Source organism: Fundulus heteroclitus, chromosome 18 (genome assembly GCF_011125445.2).
Source record: "Fundulus heteroclitus isolate FHET01 chromosome 18, MU-UCD_Fhet_4.1, whole genome shotgun sequence".
Lineage (NCBI taxonomy): Eukaryota > Metazoa > Chordata > Actinopteri > Cyprinodontiformes > Fundulidae > Fundulus > Fundulus heteroclitus.
In genome coordinates this window covers 13031169-13055305 of record NC_046378.1, presented here as the reverse complement: position 1 = coordinate 13055305, position 24137 = coordinate 13031169, and positions in this window count along the sequence as shown.

Genomic DNA, 24137 nt, shown 5'->3' with positions numbered 1-24137 from the left:
TGAATGAAAGCAAACAAAACCAGCTAAAGGTCGATATGTTATCGATATGTTATTGACACATACACATTGTGAAAATCTGCATACCTGGGGTGCTGATAACTCTTGATCTGTGGGAGCTTTCAGAAGCAGGTACTCAGGTGTGCCTGCCTGTCAAATACCCTGACTTTCACCATGCCATATTCCAATCTGACCAGCTGTGGGATGTTTAGGAGAATCTGAACTGAATCTTAACTGAATCACCACTTTTTGGTTCTTTTTTCTATCTACATTTTATTCCTACTTGCTTTTATTCTGTTTTATTTTTGCTATATTTTAATCATGTAAAGCACTTTGCATTGTCTTTGTACTGAATTGTGCTATATAAATAAATTTGCCTTGCCTTGCCTTACCTTGACAGAAGGACTACAATGGAAATAAGCATATTAGTTTTCATGCATATCACTGACTTTCAATTTTCTGTCAGATGGAACAGCCTCACCTTTGCAATATCTGCCAATGTGTTGACTCTGGTCCTCTTATATGCTTGTTTGATTAGCCCATGGCCACAGTCTGGGGCAAATTTTGTGTGGCCAGCAATCAGTAAATGGATGCTTAGTGTGGAAAGAAGCTTGTGTCCAACCAACCAGGCACCATACAAAAAGCATAAAGTTGTCTTTATTTGTTCCAGTGCAGTTGTCACAGTGAAGATTCACATCAGTATCTCCAACTCCAAAATGAGTGAATAGGTTTTGCATGTAGCTGATGCATGCTCCTGTTCCCCGACAACATGCCTATATTAATAAGGAAATTCATCTGCTTCTGCAGCCCTTCACAAGAGATACCAAAATGTCTACATTTCCATGGTGTCTGGAAGTACATTGGTACAGGATGCAGTGGGTTTGAGGGGAAGTGCATCTAATAAAGACAGAGGACAAAAAACAAGTGTTAGATCAAAGAAAAGCAGTGTGTCGTTAAAGCAGTCTATTGTACTTCCTAAGGAAAACATATGCAATGGATGACACATACCTGCTGTGCAAAGTCAAAGCTCTTGAGCATCCTAATCTTTACTTGAAGGTGGGGATGGACCAGTGTACAATCAGTGGTCGTTGCATATATTTTCGCAGGCAGCAGTCATTTCGTTGTAAACTGCCCTCTTCTTGAACGACGTGAAGCTGATCCTGTTGCTTCTGGATTGCTGCAGCTTTGCCTCTCCTCTGGAATGTTTGCACCTCTTATCAGCTGATTGTTATTCTGTTGGAATTACCAGCAGAGATCTGTGTGGGGCCTACAGCTCTGTATGTGTGGGAGAAGCTGGGACCAAAGCATCTTGAAGCTTGATTTGGAAATTGCATGCTCCCCTGAAGAAAAAAAGAAATCACACGGTTTATATTTGCGATTACCAACAAAGTCTTACATTAGTAGTCATTAGAACGATTTCACTGATATATATATATATATAAAAAATATTTTTATACATACCAAGCTACTTACACAGAGGCCTTGGTCACAGGTGTTGGTAGCAACTTCACATGCCAATCATTATGTCCAGGATGGCAACCAGGCAGCATGATGGCATGGTCTTTGGCATAGTGCTTTATATATTCCAGAACTCTGTCTATTTGCACACGATTGATAAAAAAGGGGTCCCATGTGGCTGTGGGCTCTTTTTTCACAAGCGTGGTCTTGCTCCGCCACTGTCCTGAGCTGCCACCTCACCGTGGTGGAGGGGTTTGAGCGTCCCAATGATCCTAGGAGCTTTGCTGTCAGTAGGGTCACCCAAGGCAGACAGGTCCTAGGTGAGGGACCGGACAAAGAGCAGCCCAAAAAGCCCCTAATGATGAATACCATAAATGGATACCGTGTTCCCTCGCCCAGACTTTTTCATGGCTTTGTTAGTTAATTTAATCAACCATCCTTTTGAAAAATGTTGACATCAAAAGTCATCTTTCTTGCGCTGCCTTTTTATGTTTTACTTTTTATATCTCATTTTGTTTAGTTAGAAGGCAAAGTCATGCTTTCTTTGTATTTGCAATTTTATTTGCTCAGGATAAATGGGTGCAGCTCATGCTGCCAAGAATCTTCACAGCTTTAATTTTATGAAGTTTAACAAATAACATATATAACATATTGACAAGATGAAAAGAATCACTTGGCACAAGACACAAATATAACAACAAAACTATAAGAAAAATAAAAAAGTTACTATAGAAATTATTGCGTTAAAATTTTTTAAACAACACAAAAATGTGTATTGAATACATGCTGTGATAATCTTTGGGGCTAACTCCAAAGATTATATGTGTTCCAGTTCAGTGTGTTTACCACAAAAACCATTTAATATGACCAAAAAGAAGCAACATCTATCATTGTTGAACTATCCTTGAATGTGTGCAATCGTTGAGGCATACATATGCAGGTGCTGCAAAGGACACAGGGGAAAAAAAGGCTTTACAACACTACAGAAAATTTCCATGAACTTGTTTAATTTGTGTCAGGTTAAACAATCATCTTTGTCAGGTTAAATAATCAATAAGGAAGTAAGTAAATACGTTCACATTTAAGAGAATTAATGAGTTATGTATTTTAATTTTGATATTACATTGGGTTGTTTGAGTTTAATATATATTTGAAAAACAAAATCTAAAAATGTACCTGTATGTATGGGAGTAGATAAAGGGTTACACTATATCTCATCATTTCCTTTTCTATAAGTCCCTCAGCCTGTAAGGTGGTGCTTGTATAGTTGAAACAAAATCTGAGTTACCAACACTAATAGCTTTAATATGAATGTAAAATGTATGCAAACATTTCAGCTATAACTGTTGTGCTGCTCTATTTCTACAGGTGCATGAGACTCAACATGTGCTAAAATGTCACAGAAGACTCTTTCGTGCATCAAGGTCAAATTATAATAAGATTTGTAGCAAGAGGAAAGGGTTTTGTTATGGATCCAGTCTCCCCTGATGTGCAGCTGAGGAGACCACATAAGGTATTTAAGGAGAAAAGTCAATGTCACAGCAAAAGAAAAGACATACATATTTTTGTCACAGAGCAAGCAGGTAGAAAAGGGAGGGAATGAACAGAGTAAGCAGCTGAATGTTTAATCTCTCGAATCATTTAATTCCTCTTTGTCTGTGTAAAACAAAAGGGAACTAGGTAAAAAAAATGATTGAGTTTCTTTAAATATTAGCCAATCTAGGAGGCAATGTGTAGAAACATGACACAGCTGGAGGCACGCGAGACATGAGGACCTGGTTAAATCTGCTCTTGAGATGTGAAGGCTGCTCTTTGCTCCCCTGGGTATTTTCACAGCCTGTATTCTGTCAAAAGATGGCACTAGTACCACACTTAGCATTTTGTTAAACAGTAAAGGGGGCGAACAGACATACAGTAATGGAGAAACCAAGCCACAGAAAATACTAAGACAAAATATGCAAGGGGACAAAGGATACAAACTCTATGAGAAATACACATAGGAGAAAAGGAAAGCTGTGAGTTGCATAACAGCCTTATCTTGCTAGCAGTATAATTTATTTAGCACAGCAGATTGGGCCTAAACCTGGACCTGTTTTTCATACAGGAACTATTCAGTCAGTGCTGGTGGAGAAAGAGTGATCATTTAATGTTCTTACTCCCCTTGGACTCAACCTAAAAATCTGATGTTACTCTAAATTCTATGGATACTATGAGAGGCCCCATGAGACAAAACCTACAATTTCTCTCACATGCCTATATATACTCTCACATAAATGCAACTATTCACTTACATAAAGACAACTAAACCTTCTCACAAACACCACTATAATATAAATGCCTCGCACAAACACCAATAAACGCTCTCACATATAATATCAAACTCTCAGATATATAATCACACTCTCTCACATATACCATTAAACTATCTTACAAATACAAATAAACTCTTTTGCATATATCATTAAACTCTTTGACATATACAATCAAACTCTCTTACATATACAATTAAACTCCCACATTAAACTCCCTTACATATACCATTAAACTCCTTAAATGTAGCTCCATAAATTTGACAAACAACAGAATGAGAATACTAGTAAGTATAAGAGGATTTGATGGTGAATGTGAGTATGATAGTGGTCGCTGTGAGTAAGAATGCATGAATGTGTGAGAGAACTTGATAGAAAAGGAAGTAAAGTTGGACCCCTGTAATGAAGAATGTTAAGGCAGGTTTTCATGGAAGTCACCATTGCTTGCTTGGACTGTTTAAGAGAAAAACATTAAGCGGGAGTGACTCTTGGAGGCGATGAATATTTTAAATAATATTGTAAGTGCTCCTACAGTAGTATCAGCTAGGTGCGTCATTAGACCTGGGCTTCCACAGATGTTTTCTGAACAGCCCTGGAACTTAGAAAAACGACATTTAGTTGTTGTAAGCCCCAAAATGACATCAGATTTAATATTTGTATTTAAAAACAACCAGATTTGTTTATACTGTTTTCCATATATTCCCTGACTACTCAAGTATAATCTGATAATAAGCCAAAACAAAAAGAAGACAGAGAGAATAGTTATTTGTGCACAAAGATCCTCAAAAGCTAGACATCATGCCAAGATCCAAAGACATTCATCATAAATGAGAAAGAAAGTAATTGAGATTTATCAGCCTAGAAAGGGTTACAAAGGCATTTTTAAAGCTTTAGGACTCCAGCGAACCACACTGAGAGCCATTATCCACAAATGGTGAAAACATGAAACAGTCGGGAACCTCCCTTGTAGTGGCCCGCCGACCAAAATTACTCAAGAAACGACTCATCCAGCAAGTCGCAGAAGACTAAAGAACAACATGCAAAGAACTGCAGGCCTCATTTGCCTCAGTTAAGGTCAGAGTTCATGTCTCCACCATAGGAAAGAGACTGGGCAAGAATGGACTGCATGGTAAAGCTTGAAGATGAAAACCACTGCTGAGCAAAAAGAACATTAAGGCTCATCACATCTTGATGATCCCCAAAACAAAAGTGGAACCTTTCAGAAGGTGTGTGTCACGTTACATCTGGTGTTAAAGTAACACCGCATTACAGAAAAAAAGAACATTATAGTAACAGTAGAATATGTTGATGGTAATGTAACGGTCTGGACTGTTTTGCTGCTGCACAATGATAAGAATTGACTGCATGCAGTCTCCCAAGGTCCTTTATCAAGGTCCTATGCCTGAAAGATGTGGTGTTCACTATTGCAGATTTCTGTAGTAATAAAAAGACTCTAGAAACAGAAACTATACTTTAACATATTAAGGCCTAAAAAGGCAGGTCTACAGCTTCAGTACAGGACTCTCATACAAAAACATTGCAGGACGGACAGATTTCTGGAGAGAGAGTCCCATTTTTTTCCTCACACAAACATTAAGTAGGACCAACTGTGCACACCCATTCAGGAGCGTGCACAGTTGCTCCTACTTAATGTCGGCCTCGGTGTTCCTTGCATCACATCATCAGTGGAGAAGATCATACTATAATGTAGACGTGACCAAGCTGACCCATTTACCCCAAATCAGTCAGTCTGTCCAATCTAAGTATGTCAGCCTCTGAGTCTCCAGTGTACGTGGTTTATCTGTTGTTTCTGTCAAATGTGTTCTGCAGCTCTAGCTTGTTATCTAATAAGCTGTAAAAAGGATCTGAAAGACCTGCTCTGATCAATAGAACCATGAATTTTGCTGTCCACTAAGAAATCCTGAGAGAGAAGGTCCAACCATACATGTTTGTAACCTCAAGCTGAAACCCACTTGGGTTCTGCAGCAGAACAATGTTCCAAAATACACCAGCACAACCATTTCTGAATGTCTGAAGAACAACAAAATTAAGACTTTGGAGTGGCCTAGTTAAAGTCCAGATCTGATTCCTATTGAGATGCTGTGGCATGACCTTAAAAAGGTGGTCCATGCTGGAAAACCCTCCCATGTGGTTGAATTGCAACATTTCTGCAAAGATGAGTGGGCAAAAGCACCTCCGCCTATAAAACACTTATTGCAAGTTATTGGCAACACTTTATTCTTGATTGCGATCCAAGCAGTTATTATGTTTAGGGAGCAATCACTTTTTTCACACAGGGTTATTAAGGTCTGGATTTCTTCTCTCTTAAAAATAACACCCTGAATTTAAAAACAGTATTTTGTCTTTTTTATGTTCTAAAACACTTGAGTGTCACAAACATGCAAAACAACAAGAAATCAGGAATGGGGAAAACACTTTATAAACACTACTGTTTAATATTTTTTAATAATCTGTGTAATCTGTGATATGTATACTAATCCAATCAAGCAAGGGTGTGATTATACTTAAAGTAAAACAGACATACCATTTTATGAAAACAGTTTTTAATAACTGAATAATTAATACTGATTATCTGACAAAAGATGAGAGTCCAGGAAAGCTCCGTGATGTGTCTCTGTTATATTTTAAACTCCCAAGGTTAACATCCTTTTCTCTACAGAAATTAGTAAATAGTAAACACTGCATTAATGGCCGGCACGCTCAGTGAAGAACAACAGACATTGTTGTAAAATGTTTTACAATTCATTAAACCGAGCCACTGGCTCGGTTTAATGAAAATAGTTTCCTCATACTGGAATGAAGGTCTGGAAAGATGCAATAAAATAGGACTGATACATGACAGATACATTTTAATCACTGTCAGGGTTTTCTCTGTGTTTTCCATGCTCTAACTCTCCTCCACAGGTGGCTCTAGTTGACTGGGGGGCGTGGCCCACACCTGTGAGTCGTCAGGAGTGGCTTCCACTGGCTTCTTAAGGAGTGCTCAGACAGATGGAAGACGCCAGAGTGTTAACCCAGTCGTGGTATGCCTAGGCCTCTGACCTGAATCCTGTGCCGCGTATTTGTGAGTTCTTGGAAATCCTGTTTTTGGAATAATTTTTGTCTCTCTTGGTGATCTTCAGTTTTTCGTGCTTGGATTTACTCACCTGCCTTGACGTCGTGCTCAAAGAACCAGCTCCTCAGAATCCCCGCCGCTCAGATTTTGCTCTGGCAGCTCCCCTCATACTCTCTCGGTGAACCAAGCCGGGCGTGAGACCCCCTTCCCTCGATTCACCTGGTTCACCCGCAATACTCTGGTTCTTCCATCTGCTCCTCCCGTCAACTGTGGTGCACTCCGGATCCCTCGCCAGCATTACCATCTGTCAGCTCTCCAGTCACTCAGCCACCTGTTACCATCAATGAGTTACGGTCACAGAGTTCCCTCGTCATTACTCTCCCCGAATAGGTCTTCCCGCCTAAATGGTAAACGGTGCAGCTTCTGGAATTTTCCCCTGGTTCGATCTCTCATAACTTTGTTCCTCTTTCTTTCCGTAGTTGTTCCAGCACTGACGTTCAGACCTCGCTCGAGCCACGTTGTGTCTTTCCCCATTGTCTGAGCCTTTAATAAACATCTAAAATTTATTCCTGTCTCCCGTCTGTATCTGCATGTGGGCTAAACACTTAAAAACCATGACAATCACATGTTTGGAAAGATCTCAGCATGATTAAAACAAATAACTGTGTCATTAAGGTTTTACCATTTGACTAAAGGTGCGTTCACATTGCTGCGAAAGTCGGCACTTTTGCTTGCTACCGCTCGCCTAACATTGTCGTCGTCCGTTCGCACAGTACACGACTGCAATTGCACAGCGGGCGACAAGCCAGAAATACAGTAGTGCAATGGTGTTATCTAGTGATGCTTTCACTTCCCTTCCACTCCAGCCTTGCCACTCACTCTTCTCCAAGCTTGGTACTTTCTAGACTTGAATCGGTAGTAATAATTGGTTGAGTCATACAACTCAACTGCAGACCGCCAGTATTAGTTTTTCTTCCATGTTGAATGAAAACTGCTTCATCTCTACTGCAGTCCTTCACCCCATGGCACAGCCACATCCAGCTTCGGATTGGTTGTCACAGCACAACAAGACACAAAAGTTAAGACTTTTCAACTCCAATAACTGTCGCTTTGCAGGCGCTGTGTTGCTCTGGATTCACTTTAATCACCAAAATCGCACATTCTGCAACACTGGAATTGCCTCTGTGTCCTCGCTTAGCGTTGCTTTGCTAAACATCTCTCCCGTGTAGCACCTGTGTATAGAGATCTCATGTAAGTCTGTCGCTCGGCCTGACACATTAACTCACGCTCAGTGTGGACACACCTTCATATTAAAAAAAAATATCTTTATTAAAAAATTAAAAAAGGTAATTTATGTTGGTTAGACAGGAACCACATTTGTTTGCCCCTTAGTAAACATAATTTCTCTGTTTCAGAAAATGCCCTCCCTTTGGCCCTCCCAGTTTTAAATGCACTTGAGAACAACATGTAACAGCACGACATTTTGAGCAGGCGGAGGCAGACTCGGTGTCCTTCTCACATCTAGGAATGGGTATCTTTCACATTTGAACTGACATGATATCGATACATGGTACCTGGGCATTGATACCGCTACTTAACGGTTCTTATTTTTGGTACTTTTGTGTGTTTGTCGTAATACATGTTAGTTTAATAAAATGTTTCAAATTAACATTTATTTCCTAATATATAAACATGTTTGGATCTACAAATAAACCTTATTAAATTTATTAATTTGAATACATTGTCTGAAAAAGAATTAAGGCAATGTAATACAGTTTTACTAAAACAGTTATCAGAGGTACAGAGTGAACGACGTGCAGAAGGGATTGAAGCTATGTGTGAATAAAACTCAGGGAATTGTTTCATTGCAACAGTTTCAGATAAGAAAAACATATATTAACATTTTATTCCGCTTTGTAAATCAGGGCGGGATACATTTACAATGAGGGAACAGAGTGGCTTTCCTCTCTGCTATGACTGCAGTTTCAGGATGAGGAGACAGTGCTTGGAGAATTGCTCCCAAGAAACTCCAGAACGATTGTTCTTTGGCTCCTCCCAACCACTATTTAGCATTTTTCTTATGGATAAACCTTAAATCCTCAAGTGCACTCTTGCAAACACATTCAGATGCTTGGATTTAGGTGCTTACAGATTCACTTCTATACAGAAAACCCCTGTCATTAGTTTTAGCTGTCACTTTATACATATCGTATGAAATAATACTGTGTATTTTTCAGTGATTTTATCAAGGCACTCTAATACTTTATCGGTTTGTTTTGGTGTTCTTCTTATATCTCTCTTTGCAGGTGTAGAAGCAGACTCCAAGGATGTTACCTTGTTCTCTCCTTTTCCTCTCCTGTATTTTTGTCACATTTTCTCCCTTTTAGCATTTTGTGTCCACCTTATTCTCTTCCTTTTTCTCTCTTCTGCCTTCCTATATGTGTCCATTGAATGTGGAATAGTCCCAGAATAAAATCTAATAAAGCTATTTTTCATATAGAAATCAAGCGGAGCACTATGTCGAAAACAGTAATGTTCTGCTTGTGAAAGTAAAATCTGTTGGGCTCTCTTTGGCATTAAGACAGCAATTGTTAATACTGCTCTGCCAGACAGGACTTGTTAAAAACTTTTGTCAGTTTGAGCAGAAATTAAGATGTCTTTAAATATCCCAAAGCTATCATGATCTTCTTCAGCAAAAGGTTTTTTTCCCTCATATGTAAACTCTGTTTTTCTTCATTCTTCAATTCAACAACTAACAAACAATTTAAAACAAGTAAAGTTATTGTAAACCTTTTTTAATTGGATCTCAATAATTAACATTTAATTAAAACCCAGCCAAGACAGAGAACTGATACATGTCCTATATAATTTTAATTAGTTTTCAATGAGGCAGATGTCTCATGGAAATTATACAATTTTGGGCCTTGGCTAAAGCCCCCAATGTTTACAGTCCTGAAAAATGCCCCTGATTGTCTTACAAAACAGAAATAAATAAATTAAAACCTAAAACAAGCGATGCTGCCGGAGACTCAGCAGAAACCTAGGGAATGTCTCATTGCAAAGGAGCAGTGTGGATGGGCATGTGATTATTTTTGAGAATTGTCAACCAATTAGACAACGGGAATTTGAACAGTCTTCCTGTTTAATCAATGTGACTTCCCTTGCTAAAACATGACATTTCTCATTGTGTTGTGTTGATTCCTCACTCACCTACTCACTGCCGGATCGTCTCATCTCCTACCATGTACTCTGCCATCGTAACACTTCCAGTCCTGTGTGCTCAATCTGCTGGATGTGGAAACTTTGCTTGTGTCCAGCCCAGACGAGAAGGTTTCCAGTGTCTGCGTGCTGCTTGTCTGCTCTGTTTCCTGTGAGGTCCTGCTGCTTGCTCTGCCCGTTGTGGTGAGCCTTCGGCCTGCATTCTCTGCTCAAGTCAACTCCTGGCTTCACCTCTAGCTCAGGTTCATCACTACCTACAGCTCCTGGTCTGTCTGCATCCTCTGAGGCCTCCTTCCGATTCCTGCCTGCCTCGTATGCCAGTATTTTACATCTCAATACACCTTTTAAAATGTAGTCTGTACTAGCTGGATTTTGGGTTCACACCTACAAACTGGACAGTTTGATGGTATATGTAGGAGAGTTTAATTTTAAAAGTATTTAGATTATATTGGTGTTTGTGGGAGGGTTTAGTTGTCTTTATGTAAGTGAATAGTTCTTTGTGTGAAAGTATATGTAGGCATGTGAGAGAAATTGTAGGTTTTGTCTCATGGGGCCTCTCAGAGCATACAGCCAAAGCAGTTGTGTAAGAAACAGTGTTTCTGCATGGCATATGTGCTTGTCACAGTCACTTAGTATGCTATTGTTGCAGGACAGTAAGTGGAGGATGACAAAATGCTCAATGTGACAGATGGAGTCCCTGATTGCTTTCGCTTATCATATTTGATAGACTGACAACCTCAAATACCAAAAACATGCAAAGTGTTGAATTTAATTCACCTTCCAGACAAGTCTCTTTTTTTTCCTTTAAGCAATATTCTATCCTAAAATAAGAAATGTATTTTACATTTCTTTATTTTTGACACTAAATATTAAAGTGATGACAATTTTGGTTTATAACTTTAAAAATATTTACGTTGACAAAAATTATCAGATCTACCAATATAATTAAAAACCTGTTATCTTCTAATGTAAATAAGTTGAGCGATTTATTTATGTTGATTTCCCTTTTAAAAACGGTAAATGTCATGTTTTTGGCTTGTTTGTCCAACCATAAATATAAGAAAAAATATCTATATTGACAAACAATTCAGTTTGGTTTAGGATGAGTTGGCAGAAACCCAACTTCTCATTCCCTTGTGTATTTTCCACTGACATATTCCAACTTCCAGAGTTACTCCTGGTTTGACAAGGGCCAAAAAAAAATAATGTTCAGTCTTTCATGTTGTTTACCTGATCAGATATATGCACAACTCATGATTTCCTTTGAAATGTCATTTTTTTCTGAAGTGTGGCAATGGAATCACTTGTAATAACTATGCTGCCGTTTCACTCTATATAAAGGAGCAGATGGATACACCTTCCTCTGTATATTTTGTTGAGTTCTATTGAAGTCTCTGAAATCATTGTTTATTGTGAATCCATTTTCAGACCCCTCATTGGACCACCATGAGAGGCTCTTTTTAGAAATTTGAATGGCCCTCCCTTTACCCTTGAAAACATTTTAGAATGTAGGAAGTTTTCACAGGTCTTGATCTAGTCAATAGATTGTACACATTACTAATTCAATTTTAACTCTTGCAGACAACATGGTTTGTCACCAAGATGAAAGGACACAGCCAAACACAAAAATGGATAATGCTCTCACTAAGTGGTGTACGTGCTGCTGTTTTCTTGGAGCTGTAAACACATTCTGGTATCCAGGGGACAACTACGGTAAGGATAAATCAAACTTGTACTTGTTTTATCCTAGTAAGCTCTAAGATGTACTTACCTGATGGATCTGCTGCACAGCCTTGGCTAAACCGGACCAGTTCCACTGGCTTGGTTTAGCCATGCACTGCGTGCAGTGTTTCAGTAGTGTGGGGTTTTTGTTTTTCCAGGGCCAGCCCAGGTTTCTCTGGTCCTATTGAGTTATTAAATATGACTCTTTTGCTACCTTTTAGTCATGCAGCAAAAACAAATGTGTTACAAGTTTTTGAGGTTGTTACATGTCCATTTGCCCATATTTTATCTTTGGACTTGTATTTAACTACACCACTTGTCTTCCTTTTTCTTGTCTAAACGCACCTTATCGAAGTAATAAAGCCAATGAAATACAACTTATTTCACTCATTTTCCTTTTCACTCCATTGCTTTGGCTCTTTTGATCTCTCAAGACTTTTCTTAACCTTGTTATATTTTCTCTTCAACATTTACCCATATCTGCTTGTCACTTAATCAGTTCACCAAAATAACTTTGTTTTTCAGTGGCTGAAATCCCAACCAGATTTTGTCATTTTTTTCTACCACTTTGTAGTTTTGAAATGATATTCAATAATGCTACAATGACCTACAGGCAAAATATTAACACAATGTTGGTGTTACGTCCCAGAAAGGGGCAAACATATTTAAGGACACGTAGACAAGAATGAGGCGGGTTAACAAAATAATTTTATTTTTAAACCTCTGTGGACTTCTTTTTTCAGCTGCTTTGCTTCTCTGTGGGGAGAGAGAGAAAAAAGAGAGAGTTTAAATACCCTCTGTTCTGTGTCCAAAAAAAAAGGAGAGAGAAAATAGAAAATAAACATAACTCTCCAAAGTATCAACAGAAAGTTGGACCTGGTGAACCGATCAAAAGAACTGAATGCTACAGCAGAGGGCCAACCCTATAGGGCAGTCGAAGCCTCTACTATAAGCAGCCTAGAGCAAAAAAAAATAAATAAATGCAAAGTAAGAACCGAAAACCGGACAACACCAGGCCAAAATCATCAAAACAATAAGCTAACCAAAATACCACATGGCCGGCTAGAGTCGTCAGCTGTGTCCTGCAACTCCAGAAGATGTGTGCGTACTGCACTCAGGACACATCCTCAGTAGAGGTGAAGCAAGTGGAAGGGCTCCAAAATATGTTGAAACCCAGCCTATTTATAGGCGGACCAATAGCGCCACAACTGATGTAATCAAATTACAAAACAAATAAAAATTATCTCACTCCAAAATATCTCAACAAAAGTCATACAAAACAATCTAAAAAAAAATAAAAAATTGTGTGCCCAAAAAACACAACACCCCCACCCAAAAACTCTGAATGGGGATTCACGTGACCCGTAGGAAAGAAACCTCAATCCATTCAGAGAAAAAAAACTAAAGCCGTGAGAGTGTGTCAGCAACTACATTGTCCTTACCACAAACATGCTGCATAGAGATATTAAAAGATTAAAGCTGCAGAGACCATTTCAGCAAACGCCGATTTTTATTACGCATGCGGTCCAGAAAAACTAAAGGATTATAGTCTGTAAAAATAACCACAAATCCGCTGGAACCGCCTATATACACTTCAAAATGTTCTAAAGCCAGGTCCATCGCCAGTGCCTCCTTTTCAATGGTGGAATACCATCTTTAAGACTTGTTGAGTTTCTTTGAAAAATAAGAAACAGGATGTTCCACCCTATCAGTACCATCCTGTAGAAGGACAGCTCCGACCCCCCGAATCACGTGTCCACAGCCAACTTAAACGGCACATCAAAACGAGGGGCAGACAACACAGGAACATTAGTAAGCAAATTTTTAGTTTGCTTAAAAGCAGATTGACATTAGTCTGACCAAAATTTATTGGACTACATCAGTAACTTTGGACTGAAGCTGAGCCGTGTGTGCGAGATAGCCAAAGAAAGTCTTAAAACTGTCAAACCAGGACTTCATTTTAAACTGAGTGACCAGAGCCCTACCTAACCTTAGCCTATAGTCTTCAGGCCTTCCTCCTAGAGCCAAGGCACTTGACCAAGATACCACTGGCAGCAAATCCTTCCAGGTCAAAAACCTCTCAGGCAGCAAACCATGGCGGTGCCCTCAGCCTAGTGTCCAGCCCAAAAATAAACTAAAATAATTAACAGGGTCGTCTAAAATGGAGTTGCCAAAACAACCAACACCACACAGCACTTACCTAACAAAACAAAGAGACTCATGGATCTCCTACCACATACAAATGGAACATTAAAAATGTCCAAAACCTAGTAAGGCTCCAACCACCTTAAACTAGCCCAAATCTCTACCTGTAACCTGTTAACAGGAAAAACAAAGTCAGGGGCATGTAACTGCAACCTGAACACAAAAATTATCCCAATTAAGCCTAATTATATGGATGGGTCCGGCAACACTGATGCGTCGGCGCATGTGTCGAGCTCATAGAGCAAAACCCGTGTCAATGCGCGTATCGACACGGGAAAGTCACGTGACCGATACAGGAACTGTTTCGAACTGACTGACGCGCCAAACTGTTTGTGTTCCCTCTAAGCTGCACGCGTGTGCATTTGCGCACAGCAGCGCACACAGCAAAGCTATGGTGCGCAGTAAATAAAATCCTAGCTGAAATGTAAAAAATAATAACGGTTAATAATGGTTAATTTTTAACCATTTTGCAACTCTGGTGTGACGGTGCACCACAATCTCGCTCTGTGAGCGCCATATGGATGGGTTGGGCAGACGCCTTTATGGTTGGGCGGGTTGCGCTGTGCGTCTTTGTTCTGAGCGTCGTTTCAGAAAAAATGGCTGATCTACCCTTAGAAAGCTGCTACTCTGTGTAGTTCTTCCTCCCTTTGTCATTCTAAGCATGTCCGATTTAAGAACAGATGATATCAGTCAGGTAACTAAACACAGCGCCGATCGACCATTTAACGTGAACATGAACATGAAAAAAAGCCCGATCACTGGAAGCAAATAACGTGATTCACGTGAAAAGACATGGCAGTAAAAAAAAAAAAAAAAATGGAATAAATAAATAAATAAAAAAGCCAGTCCACAAGCGTCCTCGTTCACATTATTTATGGACTGCATGTAAAAAAAAATCAAATATATGTTTAATTCAAATGAAAATATAAAATAATACCATGCAACATACAATGATTTAAATTGTATTGTGGTCATCAATTCAGTGTCAGTTAACTCTGTCAACCAGGTTGCCTGTAGGGATTTTTAAGGTCCAGCAGGTGTCAGTATTCAGTGACACAGTATCGGCACAGTATCAATACAGTTTGGCAATGTGTCGAAACGCTTCATGACGCCTCATCGACCCATCACTACCTAATTAGTCCACATACATTTGGACGAGCCCCCACAAATATTACGTCCACCAGGCTGGTTTGGTGGTGCAACATTAAAGGAGACCACACAAGGATTTTCTGGTTAAATTCAAATTGAATTTGTTAAATCATACTAAATAAAATCAAAACTGAAGAGGGAATGCCTGAAATAAGAAACCAACATGGAGTAATGCAAAACCCATAACTAACCAGATATAAGCAAAACAAACCTAACAAAACCCAACCATAAGAAAGAAGAAAGAAGTGGGAGCAGGTACTTGTTCTTAACAGTGATGGAGTTTAGGGATTTAGGGATTGTCGCTCAGCTTGAGAAATATTATAGAGTCTGCTAGTTGGCAGCGGAGCACCCGGGAGAAGATCGATTGCGCAATCATAAGGACGGTGGGGTGGCAGCGAGGTGGCCCGAGCCTTATTGAACACCGACTTAAGATCATGATACTGCTCGGGCACTAAACTTAAAATCTCCGGATCAACCTCTTCAGCGGTTGGATCTTAGGGTGGGCTCGCTGGAACGGCTGATCGCATGCAGTGCGAGAGGCAGTTAAGAGACCAAGACTCGGAAAACAAAAAAGGAAATCCGTTCTCAGTGATTACCCGAAACCACTAGTTCGAGCGGCTTGGTTTGATGAGTTATATACGGGAGATCCCCGCCATTTAAAGCAGACACACGAAAAGGTGACCTTAAAGGAACAGTCTCGAGGCGGGCGTGACTTACAAAAGCTTGGTGGCATCCCGAATCTAATAATGCGGACAACTTAAAAGTGTCCCAGGGGGTAATAATACTTGCGGGGAGACAAAGTCGCAGAGGAGTTGGAGCGCACTCCAATTGGCCCACCGGTTTCTCCGCTACACCGGACAGGCCGAATCTTTTGGCCGCTCCGGGCAGGAGGCGAGGAAGTGATCCGGCGAAGCACAATAAATACACAGTTTAGCGTCCATACGCTTTTGTCTCTCCGTCAGAGAGAGTCGTACCCGACTCAACTGCATGGGCTCAGGGGGTGAAGGAGGTGCGAGTGTAGGGCTACTGGGGTTACGTTCAGCGCTCTAACTGTAAGCGGCCGTTCCATCCTACCCCGACTACAGCTTCTAATACGGTTATCCAAACGGATAGCAAGGGAGATTAATTCATTTAGAGTCGCCGGTTCTTCCAGGCCAGTTCGTCCTTAAGGGGTTCATCTACAGCCTGGAAGAAAACTGTCTTTAGAGCGCATTGCTCCCAGCCGGCTGCTGCAGCAAATGTGCGGAATTCAACCGCGAAATCAGACAAACGTCGCCCTTGTTGTCTGATTCCTAACAAACGACGTGAGTCCTGGTATTCGTCGGACTTGGCAGAAAAAAACATTTTAAACTCATTTATAAAATCGGGAAAAGAACAATCAAAACCTTGGTAGGCAGAGAAACGGGACTCAGCCCATCTTAAAGCTCTGCCTGTTAATAAACGCAGCATGTAGGCGATCTTAGAATCATCGTGGGGAAATAGTTTTGGAGAATGATTAAATACGAGAGAGCACTGAAAAAGAAAACCCCCGCAATCTCCACTATCCCCAGAGAACTTCTCCGGACAGGGTGAATTGATCTCGGGGATAGGTGAGCTGAGCAGCGAAGCCCTGCAGCTCGCCCCGCATGGACATAACTGCCGCTTCAAGGCCTCTAATTTGGTCCTGTTGGACGGTAAGGGCCCTGCCGAATGTCTCTGCTGAGTCTCTTTGGCCAGAGTGTTCTTCTGTCATGTTTGGTTTAAGATGTCTGACCCACATGCAGAGAACACCGGCAAACAGGAAGCAGTTTTAACAGTTTGTATTGATCTTAGCGATTGGATTCGGGTAGGGTCTCAGAACTGGGAAAACGCAGGGACCGACTCGGGCAGGTAACACGGGATCTGTGAGGTAAAGGAGAAAACGGTTAACAGAATATAACGATGAAGGGAAGTACAACTAAACTCGTATGCTTACCACGGAGCTCTAGGAACTAGACCGGGGGGGGAGTGAGATGGGCTCAGCTGATGATTGAGGAGCAGATGACAGAGTAACCCGGTGAACGGAGGTTGGGCAGGGTCCGAGCAGCGCCGGCGGGTCCAGGGATCTGGAAGGAACAGCGGGAGGAACCAGGAGAGTCCGAGGGTGACCAGGGTGAATCCGGGAAGGGAGAACTCGCGCCCAACTTGGTACCACCAAGTGAGTTTGAGGGGACGGTCGCCAGAGCAGAATCTGAGCGGGTTGTGGATTTGAGAGCCTGGTCTTCACAGCGCAGAGTCACACGAGAGAAAGGTTCCAAAAAAACGAGAGCACTGGAGAAAACACACGAGACAAGGATTAGATCCAAAACGGGGATCGGATAACTCACGGGTCTGAAGCTCAGGAGGTGGTGGATGGCCTTTAGGCATACCGCAACAAGGTAACACTCTGGCATCCTCCCGCTGTCCGTGCGCTGATCTTATAGTGCGCTGAGGCGCTGCTGAACTCGCTGCAGGTGTGTCAGTCCCGCCCACCGGTCAACTGCTGTCACCTGTGAGCAAGGAGAGCACAGAGCCGGCAAGGCTGCACGGCTCTGCCTGCTGAGCCCTGACACTGCTTATGACGATGATGATCGCAAATGCTCTCTTGGGCTCCAAGGGGCTTTGGAACAGAGCTAGATGGAGTAACAGTGGATGTAGCAGGCTTTCCTTGTTAAGGACTCATGGAGGCAGTCTGGAACTGATTGGACACGTATAGGAGCAGAGGATGTGGAATTACAGGGTTAATCAATCAATCAGTTAATCAATCAATATTTTATGTATAGCATCAAAGTGCTTTTAAATTAAAAATAATAAAACAAACATACTGGGATAAACAAAAACAAAACAGCATAGAACCATAAGAAAATGCATTGAAGATTAGAAATTGGGGATTGAATACTAGGGTGCTACTTGATTTTAAAGGCCAGCCTGAATAAATTAGTTTTAGATTTAAAAATACTTTCCAGGGGGTAGATTCAGAGTCTGGGTGCTGCCACTTAGAAAGCCTGATCACTCCAGTGTTTGGACCTGGTCCTTGGTATGTCTCATAAAACTGATTAGACTACCTTTTTAATTATTGATATTTATCATTACATGGGAAATAAAAGAATCAAATACTTATTTTATCAGAATATTTCTGTTTTTATTAATTCTTGGGAGTTGAGCTATTTTTGTTACAGGTATCAGGAAGGTCTCTGGCAATGTTGAAGGTAGACTGAATACAGATGATATGCAGGATGGCAAAGGAAAAGAGAGAGTCAAGAAACAGTCTTAGGTCATTCATGTAAGGTTAGCTGTAGGGCAGACAAATCCAGGGGCCTGGAAAGGCTCTTGGTCATGGTAAAATCTAGGTTGTGGTCCCGAAATCTGTAGTTCAGGTAGCTGACAAACAAGGACAAAACAGAAGTATCCGAAAAATGCTATTGTGGTCGAGAACATCTGAACATCTACTCGCTAAGGCTTTCAGTAACCTGGGGCTGCTGTCTGTCAGCAGTAGGTATTTAAAGATGAAGAACAAGTTGGAGGTGATGAGCTGGATTGCGGTGCCACGAGTGCATTGCAGGTGTGCTGGATGAAAACAATAAGTCTGGAGCAGGAGATGAGTGGAAGCATGGAAACAGACAGGCTAGATCCTGATAACAGTTAAATTTTCTAATAGAGAAGAGTAATTATTTTTTACCATTGTTTAATTCCAGAGATGGTAATGTCATTTTTGAGCTTTTTGGCTTATTGTAGACAATCTTGTCAGGATTTGTCTTTGATGAACCCAGAACCACACACACAGGACTAAAGTTGAGGAGTTTTATTGACAGGTTTGATGGGATGGTGGGTGATGTAACCAGAAATCCAGGAACACACGGGTACAAGGGTGTAGGTGAAGGCAGGAGCTGACAACCTGGAGAGAGAGAGTCCAAACGAAGCTGGGAGGCTTGGCACTGGGCAGAGCTTTCTCAGAGTGGCTAGTCAGGTTAGCAGAACTTGAGAGACACCAGGGCACAGAGCAGAACCTCTCCAGGAGCAAACAGTGAACGAATAGTCTTTAGAGTGACTGGCAGGACTAACCTTAACAACAGGAGTGAAACAAAGCTTCCAAGGCAAAACGGGAACTGGCATGGAGAGGTGTGGAATGATGACGGACCGGCAAAGGAGTGACAGGCAGAGTGAGGCTTAAGTAGGGAGGCTGGCATGTGAAGTGAGTCTGGCTAATTAGTGGCTGGCAGGTGTGACTAACTGCAGTGGAAGGGAAGGCTGAAGTGAGGGGAAGGAGAAACTAAAAACAATAAATAAAGTCAAACCCTAACTAAAACTAAAACAAGGTGGAAAAACCAAAAACCAATGGCAACAAAAGCTGAATCAAAACTAAACCATGACAAATCTAAAGATTATTTAACTATTTTTTCCATCTGTATGCCATAAGGCATACCTTAAATATGTTGTATGTAGTAAGTCTTCTTTAAGTAAACAGAGAATCTCTGAAGCTTGTTATGTCTGCATCAAGAGTCCTCTTTTTGGGAAAAAAATACAATAAAAATGGTCCCCATAATGTGACTTTCAGTCAGCCACATTTACCTATTTATTATTTTTCAAGTAAAGTAGCGCTTACGATATAAGTAAATACTAATTTGTAGACAGTTGTGTAGCTTAAGTTTGTTAACAAAGAAACTTGTGAGATGGAGCAGAAAGGCAGAACTTTGGGTGATATCAAAAGGAAATAGCCTAGTTGTGTCCTGACATTGTTGATTATTTATTGTTATTCCATTGTTCATAATACTTCTGCAAAGTTCGCTACATGCTGGAATTCCCAAACTGCAACACAGTCATGTAACAAGCAGCATAATTGCTTATATCAAGTAGAGCTTTTCCTAAGTGACAATTACCAAGTGAAAATCTGATTTAACAAATTGATGTCTGCCAACGTATAGACATTTTTTAATTGTAGCTTGGTTTTTGCTTAAGTTTTTTCATAAATTATACAGCTGAATAAAAAAGATGCATAAAAACTCCTGCCTTTACACTACCTTTCCCGTAAGAGATAAAAGATTCAGCATTTACATTAGTTGTTTTTAAAAATATGCTGTCTTCCTTCAGTCGTTATTTTGCCACTCTCATATTCTCATTGATTTTATGAAGGTCATAATCGATGTACTACTCAAGCAGACCATAACTAGGTTAGAAACTCTGGCCTGTGAATGTGTATGTGCGTAAGTGTGTAATAAACCCTGCTCTTGATTTCAGGTGTGCTCACCTCTTCATCAGGAGGATGTACATATACTCTACTGGAAGGAATTTATCTGATGTCAACATGACTGTGAAGAATGCATGCTGATCAGTGTATTCTGGTATGCGACTGTCTGTGTACTGGGTGTTTGTAACTGTCAAGATAATGATTCCACCACTCAGTTTCTTGCTGCTCTCGCAGTGAATTGAATCAATAACTACGACAAATTCTGAGTCCATCTGTGTCTCTCTGTGTGCACATACATACACACAAAGCTCACAGCTGCCATATTGTGCTCTCTGTGTTCGAACATATTGATTGTTCTGCTATTAAAAATCCTGTGAGGAGTTTGCTATGGTTTTTAACACATTGCTTCCAACAATTATAGCTCTAATAGCACACACGTGAACTAGCTTACTGCATATGCATACTGCGATTTATTAAGTGTTTCGCTAGGTCTTCATGTTGGTGTTCTTAGAGTTTTGCTTTCGGGAACTCATACCTCCTCCTGTTCCATGCCATGAAAACTGCTTTTTTTAATAATTGTTGTTGTCTTTCCACTGGTCCTCATAACAGCACAGACAGGATAAAAACAGAGTGGCAATAATAAAGTACAGAAGGGCCGCATGCCAAATTCAATGTCAAAGTCATTCTGTTCTCTGTCAGTTATGTCCCAGCTGAGTAAACCTGGTAGAGGAGGATGAACCTGGTTTGGGTTCTGGCTGTCTGAGCATTGCTTCTTTTTCCTCGTTGCTTGAGTTAGCTTTGCCATTTTGCTGAGCTGGATGACAGGCAAATAACATGTATACTTTGCAACAGCCAAAATCTGGCATCAGTTATGCAGAAAATGTAGACCAAAGTTACAGAAGCTAAAAGCTTATATCATTCATTCTATTAATTGCTCAATTGTTGGTATCTAAAGCAAAAAACACATAGTTATTAGACAGTTTATATTTGTCATAAATTGGGGAGCAAACCTAATGGTTTGATTAGGGAGCTTGTTTCCTGAAAAGGCTGCAAGTACTGTATTTTTCGGACTATAAGGCACACTTAAAATCCTTGCATTTTCTGAAAAAATTATGGTGCACATTATAATCCGGTGCGCCTTATATATGATTAAAGTTGTGCTTACCGACTGATTGTATGTGGTACAATGCGCTCGAAAATCTGTTAAATGTGTAAGTACGACTTGGGTTAGCAACGAAGCCTCTTCCCTCAATGGATATTCGGAGCATTACAGTACACTGTGTCACTACCTGATTGGACCACTGAGCTGTCTACAAGACTGCTTGACTGTAATGTGTAAACTAGAAGTGCATTCATTTAAATGTCCCCACATACTTGGGCGAAGTTTGGTCACGACCGTACGCCGCTCCACTGAAAGCCACGAGCCACGAGCCAGAGCACCACACATAGAGGAGTCCCAGCTATGGGACCTCTTCTATGGGGACAGGGATCTGTTCCCCAAATGGACCGTCTCTGCCCGTGAAGGTGCATCGCGCGCCACGGCCCAAGCCTGCGTGGGTGTGGTGCACGCTAGAGCCCCAGTACCCGAGGGCACTGTTTCACCAGTGGCCGTCACAGAGGCTCCTTCACCGCCGCCGGCCATGACAGTACACGGATCGTACAGACCACATAAACTGGACTTTCTTCATCCCAATGGTCCCGATCTACAACGGGCAATAGAGTATCCCTTCCACCTGCCCTGGAGGCCTGGAAATCAGCAATTTTGTGTAGCAATTTTGACAGAAACATGGTTAGATGGCAGCATTGCTGATGAAGCAATGGAGTTGGAGGAGCACTCATCGTTGAGGGCAGATTGCATAGTGGCAGCAGAGAGAAGCAAATGTGGAGTACTGGCAATTTATATTCATAACACCTGGTGCAAAATGGCAGAGATGGCCAGAACCTCACCTGACCTCACCTGATGCTCACCTGACCTGGAATACCTTGCAGTTATGTGGAGACCATTTAAACTGGCTGGGAGCTTGTCTGGGTGCAGTTTGCCTGGCTGCACCCTTGATACTTCCCGGCACCTTTCACCTCCCATACAGCCCAGCTTTCCACCCCATCACTAATCAGTTCCACCTGCCACAGTTAATCATCCCGGACTCATTCCACCTGTCAAGCAGTATACTTAAGGACTCCTCAGCCAGCTCTTCCCCGCCGGAACGTTGTTGTTGCTCTGCCTGCAACTTTGGTCTATCTGCCTGCAACCGTCGTCATGCTGCCAGCGAGCTCCATCCTTCCTCCTTAGTCTCACATTGCCTCCCTCATTGCCTTCCTAGCCTAACGCTTGCCAGCCTCTCCTTCTTCGTGCCTGCTGGCAGCTCTCCCTGCACCTAAGAACTGTTGTGGCTGTGCTGCTGGTCCCACCTCAATCCCAGTGCTCACTCACCTGCCCAGGAGGCTTCCTGGTTCCCAGCGCCTACCAGGTACGCAGCTCAGCAGCCATGGTCCGCCTGCTCCAGCCGTCACTGTCCATCTGCTGCTGTCCGGTGCAGCCCTCTAGTTTCTATCATCCACTATCCATCATTCCTTTAATAAAACTCTTTAACAAACCTCAGTGTGTGGCTGAATCCAGGTTAACAAATGCAGTACATGACAGGGCTCAACTCTGTTATAATCATTGGAGTATATAACCAGCCAAAAGTTAATGCTAAGTTAGCCCTGGAGGAGCTCTATTGTTTTATTAGGGGCCAAATGAACAGTAATCCAAATGCGGCTGTGATTGTTGCTGAAGATTTCAATCATGTAGAACTCAAGGCAGCGCTCCCCAAGCTCAATAAATTCATTAAGTTCCCTACCAGCGACAATAATATTTTAGATCATGTTTTCTGTAACATCCTAGGAGCACATAAAGGTCATGCAGCCCCTCACTTCGGTTCATCAGACCATATCTCTGTGGAGCTGATCCCTGCCAACAGGCCACTGATCTGCAGAACCAGACAGGTGATAAAATGTTCAGCAACAACATTTCAAATGACATATGGCATCAGAAATATCACAGACAGCAAGCGCAGTGACCAGCAGCTCAGCGACGACCAATTTCTATCTGACACCTATCTGACAATAGTTTCTTTGCACGCTTCTACTCTCCAAGCAGAAGGGAGCCTGAACATCTTCCCCAGCCAGAGGAGCACCATCAGCCTCTAGTTCTGCAGCTCCACCATGTGACTTCCTCCCTGATAAAGGTCAACATCAACAAGGCTGTAGGTACAAATATGGTGTCAGGTTGGATGCTTAAATCATCTGTTGACCTGCTTGCAGGTGTCTTTCTGGACATTTTCAACCTCTCCCTGCAACTCTACATTGTCCCTGCCTGCCTGAAATCATCCACCATCTTGCCTTTCGCCAAAAAACCAACCATCATCTGCTTCAATGATTATCGTCCTGTTGCTCTGAACCCTGTGAAGTGCATCAAGAGGATCCTTCTGAAACACATCAAGGATGTCAACCCTGCTGGTCTGGACAGCCTGCATTTTGCCTACAGGGAGAAGTGTTCCATGGAGGATACTGTCTCGTTAGCACTTCACTCAGCTCTGACTCATCTGTAGCATCCCAACACCTATGTTAGGATGCTTTTCATGTACTTCAGCTCAGCATTCAACACCATGCTCCCAGACATGCTTGCTCTGAAACTCAACAACATGAGATTATCCAAACCTCTCTGCTCCTGGATCACTGGCCTCCTCACCAACAGGGCCCAGGTGTTGAGGATATGGAAACGCACATCTGCTCCACTAATCCTCAACACAGGAATGCCACATGGCTGTGTCCTCAGCCC